Below are 6969 nucleotides of genomic sequence, written 5' to 3'. Positions count from 1 at the left end.
TTTGTATCATTTGATTTTATTTTTGCGATAACAGTGTACACATTTTTCGAATTATATGACACATAATACTTCAGTAACTTTTTTATGTACTTTCTAGGCATTTGTAATAAAAATAATTAATTTTCTCGTTTTTTTAAATTTGGAGTAAACAATATAATATAATAAATTTATATATTATGTATACTATATCGTAACGTACTTGCTGTTCGTTTGATGTTCTATATTGCAATTTCGGTAATTTACCTTTTACAATATGCATTTTCGGAAATACGTTATGATTGTATGGCTAATAAGACGATAATGTTATTTCTTTAATTCCCTCATCGATAATAAAAAAAAATCGTTAATAAAATGAAGATTTATTATAATGTTAAATAATTAACTATTGTGAGCAATCGTATTTAACTTTTTTACTTTTATACTTATTTTCTTCGATAATGCGTTGCAAAATTATTACATCGTACATTTTTAAAATTTTTTATATAATCACTTTATCGACCGATGCTATGAGATTGATCGTGTGTATATGTATCCCTAAAAAATTACCCTTTTAAAAAAAAGGTAAAAAAAGGTGCTAAGTCCGCGTAAAAAACAGTATATGTATTTGCAAAATAGTGTATTATTAACTGTAAAAAACTACTGTATTGTATATCCTACAAAAATAATGATATCAAAAAAATTGCGCTAAGTGAAAATAAAAGCTTATAAAAATACTTTAACCAAAAAAAGTTATACAAAATAGCTGATTTAATTTTCTACATTATATCCTAGAAAAATAATGATACCCAAAAATGACGCTAATTGAAAATAAAAACTTAAAATAATTTAACTAAAAAAAATTGTACAAAATAATTGTTTTAAAAATTGAAAAAACGCTCTATTCTCGCTAGTCGAACAATCAAAGGATTATTAAAGAATTGTAGTCGACCAAACTAGCCAAGAAATCATTAATTTATTTAAATATTACGACGTTTCGACCATATGGTTGTGGTCCTTATCAAGTATACTGGAACATTTAAATACATTAATTAACGGTTTTTTATATATATAGCACAACAAAAATGAAAAGTGAGCATAATTACCGATGGAAAGATAAAAACAGGCATGGCACTTAAACCAGCACGAGTCACAAATTACAAAATTTGAGAAATTAAGAATTAAAAAACAAAAGACGTTATTTGATTAAAGTTCGAAATTGAGAGAACTGATGTGTCCGTGTGAGACTTCGTCAAAAAACTAAACATAGTTAAAAGAATAAACCAAGTTAAGTGACCTTTATAATTTTGTCATAAATATTGTTTAGATTATCTGTGTCTATCTGTAAGTTTATTAGATTGTCTGATCTCTTAATAAAGAACATCTCAGCAATCTCTCTTTTTCGAACATACGTTTCGCTGTGTAAGATGTCGGGATTCGACCAATCAAATTCGTGTCCCGCTTCCAATCTATGTTTGGTAATTACGGAGTGATTGGTCTCATGTAGCTTCATATTATTACGATGTTCATTTACTCGCGTACGTAAATGTCTCTTTGTTTGACCAATATATGATAGATTGCAATTTTTACAATTTAATTTATATACAACGCTTGTCTTGTCATTGTTATGTAATCTATCTTTACCACGTCTAATTAGATTATTAAGTTTTTTGGTTATTTTGTAAACGACATTAAAACCATTATTTCGCAGGAGACGGTACAGATCATGGCTCGTATTGTCTACATATGGTATTGCCATAATCGGAGTCTTGTCTCTATGAGAAAGATCAACGTCAACTTTGTCAATACGGTCACGATTACTTAAAAAATTGATTCTCTTTCTAATATGTCTATGTATGATATGTTTAGGAAAGCAATTATTAATTAAGGTGTCATATACCAGTTTAATGTTTTCTTGTTTAAAACAGTCGTCGGATAATAAAATAGCGTGGTCTACTAAATTATAAATCGTATTAATTTTATATTTTAATGGGTGGTTCGAAAGGAAGTTAATATACCTCCCAGACCACTTAACTTGGGTCACTTAACTTGGTTTATTCTTTTAACTATGTTTAGTTTTTTGACGAAGTCTCACACGGACACATCAGTTCTCTCAATTTCGAACTTTAATCAAATAACGTCTTTTGTTTTTTAATTCTTAATTTCTCAAATTTTGTAATTTGTGACTCGTGCTGGTTTAAGTGCCATGCCTGTTTTTATCTTTCCATCGGTAATTATGCTCACTTTTCATTTTTGTTGTGCTTAGTATATATATAAAAAACCGTTAATTAATGTATTTAAATGTTCCAGTATACTTGATAAGGACCACAACCATATGGTCGAAACGTCGTAATATTTAAATAAATTAATGATTTCTTGGCTAGTTTGGTCGACTACAATTCTTTAATAATCCTATAATTGTTTTAATTTCATACAAATAATATTAAAAAATTGCGCCAACTGAATAAAAATTTTTACTATAAAATAGACATATTTCTTTTTTATTTTCAATATTAAAAGAAAAATGATATTAAATGAATTGTAATATATCTATTATAAAAAATCGAATTAAAAATATGAACAATCATATACATTGCAATAATTATATGCATATATCATGAAAAGTTTAATTAAAAAAAAAAAAGAAAATGATAATACAAAATACAAAATTAAAAATTATTAAAAAAATTAAAAATTAGAAATTAATAAATAAAAAATAAAAATTTATATAAAAATTAAAAATTAATACATATAAAAAAATTTTAGTTAAAAAACTTAGCGCTGCTACGTTGAACAATGTGCTAATGAAATTAGCAGCGCTAAGTTTTTTAACTAAAATTTTTTTATATGTATTAATTTTTAATTTTTATATAAATTTTTATTTTTTATTTATTAATTTCTAATTTTTAAATTTTTTAATAATTTTTAATTTTGTATTTTGTATTATCATTTTCTTTTTTTTTTTTTAATTAAACTTTTCAGGATATATGCATATGATTATTGCAATGTATATGATTGTTCATATTTTCAATTCGATTTTTTATAATAGATATATTACAATTCATTTAATATCATTTTTCTTTTAATATTGAAAATAAAAAAGAAATATGTCTATTTTATAGTAAAAATTTTTATTTAATTGGCGCAATTTTTTAATATTATTTGTATGAAATTAAAACAATTATTTTGTACAATTTTTTTTAGTTAAATTATTTTAAGTTTTTATATTCAATTAGCGTAATTTTTGGATATCATTATTTTTCTAGGATATAATGTAGAAAATTAAATCAGCTGTTTTGTATAACTTTTTTTGGTTAAAGTATTTTTATAAGCTTTTATTTTCACTTAGCGCAATTTTTTTGATATCATTATTTTTGTAGGATATACAATACAGTAGTTTTTTACAGTTAATAATACACTATTTTGCAAATACATATACTGTTTTTTACGCGGACTTAGCACCTTTTTTTACCTTTTTTTTAAAAGGGTAATTTTTTAGGGATATCACTCTTTTTTGTACTATATGTTAAACATCTCTAAATAACTGAGCAAAGAACCCGCCATCACCCCCGTCATATTTCATTAAAATTAGACGATCCTCTTTGCTTATTATATAGATATTCAGATCCTTCAAACTTCTTTGCTACTCTTATTGCAAAAATAACGGATAACTACAAATCAATATGTCATTAGAAACCGTACACCTCTTTTCATTCAAAAACTAAGCATTTTAGAGAAAAACGTTTTTGACAAAAATTGTATGATTTTGAGGGGAACATAAGATGGAGGCTTAAAATAATATTTTAATTTTACATAAACTATAAAGTATCTAGTAAAATATTTATTTCTCGATTATCTTACCTTAATACTTTTATGTACAAAATAATGAGAGGAATCAATTAGTGAAAAAAAAAACACACAGTTGTTTTTAAGAAAAAATATGTAATTGTTAATTGCAAATTACATATTTTTTCTTCGGAACAATTATGTGTTTTTTTTTTAGACCAATTGATTCCTCTCATTATTTTGTACATAAAAATATTAAGGTAAGATAATCGAGAAATAAATATTTTACTAGATATTTTATAGTTTATGTAAAATTAAGATTTTATTTTAAGTTTTATAAATCGAAAAGTACTCAATGAAAAAATACTTTATTATAGTGTTTTGGAAAGCTCTCGACATAAGCTATAAGAATATGCAATAAAAAATAGGTGATTCCATTTAAGAAATTAAAGGTGTCCTTGACCTGACCTTAACGATGCCATCCGAGGTCAAACCAATGACACCATCTTATGTTCCCCTCAAAACCATACAATTTTTGTCGAAAACGTTTTTCTCTAAAATGCTTAGTTTTTGAAAGAAAAGGGGTGTACGGGTGGTCTAGGACACCCTGTATACAAGGTGTCCCATTTTAATCGATGGATCCAAATTTCTCCTAACTACGCCAGCTACAAGAAAATGTTTCAGACAAAAGTTGTATGGCTTGAAAGGGGACATAAAGTGGTGTCATTGGTTTGACATTGAAGAGTCACCTAAAGGTTACGTGAAGATCACATCCAACTTTTTAAATGGGACACCCTATATGCTTTTACATATTCTTATAGTTTATCTCGAGAGCTTTCCAAAACACTATAATTAAGTTAGTTTTCATTAAGTAGTTTTCGAGTTATGAGGTTTGAAATCATTTCTTAATTTTACATAAATCGTAAAATATCTAGTAAAATATTCATTTTTTGTTTAACTTATCTTAATACTTTTGTGTACAAAATAATAAGAGGAATCAATTGGGGTGTATAGAAAACATATAACTGTTCCGAGGAAAAAAATATGTAATTTGCAATTAACAATTCCATATTTTTTCTTAAACAACTGTATGTTTTCTTTACACCATTTGATTCTGCTTATTATTTTGAACCGATTTTACGTAAAAGTATTAAGATAAAAGTATTAAGTATAAAAGTATTAAGATAAGATAATCGAAAAATGAATATTTTACTAGATATTTTACGACTTATGTAAAATTAAGAAATGATTTCAAGTCTCATAACTCGAAAACTACTTAATGAAAATTAACTTAATTATAGTGTTTCGGAAAGCTCTCGAGATGAACTAAAAAAATATGCAAAAGCATATAGGATGTCCCATTTAAAAAGTTGGATGTGATCTTCACGTAACCTTCAGGTGACTTTTCAATGTCAAACCAATGACACCACCTTATGTTCCCCTTCAAGCCATACAACTTTTGTCTGAAACATTTTTTTGTAGCTGGCGTAGTTTAGGAAAAATTTGGATCCATCGATTAAAATGGGACACTCTGTATATAATAGTCTTAACATCACGGAGCGCCGCTAGCGCAATCTTACGTCGAATGCGGCAAACGTACAACTTTTATGCTTGCGCATTGGGGACTTGAGCGACGATGACCAAGGAGACGTTTCTTAATGAAAATTTTTCATATTTCGACTTTGGATCATAATATTGCTGTTCACGATGCACGTAGAGTAAAAATAAAGACACTTTTCTTATATAAATCAACCTCAAGTTATCCATTAAGCCTAATAAGAACTCGATCCGTTCAACGATTATTTCAATATGATAATCTCGAATATCTCCAACTATCCGACTCGCGTAAAGATACACGGCGCGTTTTGTTGCTTACGCGGGACTTAGCACAAGACACTACCGTGTCTCTTGATTTAGTGACATATCAGTCATTCCGATTCAGCGCTGTAAATATTATTCCACTCGAGTCAAGGCAAGAAAATCTGCCTCTTGACTCGAGTGGAATAATATCTTGCATTAACTGGATTCGTGTGTATATGTATTTAGTGACATATCAGTCATTCCAATTCAGCGCTGTAAATATTATTCCACTCGAGTCAAGGCAAGAAAATCTGCCTCTTGACTCGAGTGGAATAATATCTTGCATTAACTGGATTTGACTGAACAACATTAAAATGCTATGTAATAACTTAAACTACTTAAAACGGTAAGAGTATTTTTATAATTCATTGAAATGAGAACTAAAATTTTTCTTAGTTTTCTTTAAATGCTATCAAGAAATGCTTGAAAACGATTGTCGCTTTTTAATTCAAAACTGAAATTTAGGCGAAAAGGTAATTAAATTTATATAATTCTTAAAGCGATTTTTTGCAATTTATCATATATACGTATATCGATCTACCTTTGTATAATTATGACAGCACTAACACAAATTATTCAAATTTGCTGTGGGAAAAATTGTTTAAATATAATCGAGTTAGTATATATACAATTTTATATAGAATATAAATATATATATATATATATATATATATTTTTTTTTCTTTCTATAAAATGTGTGTGTGCGTGTGTATATATATATATACATATATATATATATATATACATATATATATATATATATATACATATATATATACATATATATATATAATATATATATATATATATATATATATATACTTGAATTTGGCAGAAGTTTTCGAAAATTACAATAAAACAGATAGAAAGCGGGATAAGAACTGACACATTTCGAACAGCAGATAAAAGGTAAATCCAAGGATTAAAAGTAATATATTCCTCATATATACTCGTTTTTTACTTCATGCTGCAAATTTGGTAACTTATTTTGCATACATAAATCATAACATTTAAATTTTAATGTGACATGTTGTCAGTATCAAAGGAGGACAATGTATTTTGAGTTGGGAACAGTTTTTTTCGCTTCGAAACAAATGTTGTTTTCCGAAAGTCAGGACAACAGTTTGCAAAATATTATCTCCATCAAATTTAGTAACAATAAATATTAGTAATAATCGAATATATATCAAATTAATTTGCCCGGTATTCGGGAGCAAGAAGATCCATTTTGTATTTATATATGATGGTTTTTTCTATCACGGCAATTTTCTCGAAAGAATCTCTATATAGAAGAAGTACTGAAAGGGACGATTCCTATCTACAAAATCGAAGCGACAACCGCCTTTT

Source organism: Camponotus floridanus, unplaced genomic scaffold (assembly GCF_003227725.1).
Source record: "Camponotus floridanus strain SB8 unplaced genomic scaffold, Cflo_v7.5 scaffold250, whole genome shotgun sequence".
In the NCBI taxonomy this organism is placed as follows: Eukaryota; Metazoa; Arthropoda; class Insecta; order Hymenoptera; family Formicidae; genus Camponotus; species Camponotus floridanus.
This window is presented reverse-complemented; position numbering follows the sequence as displayed.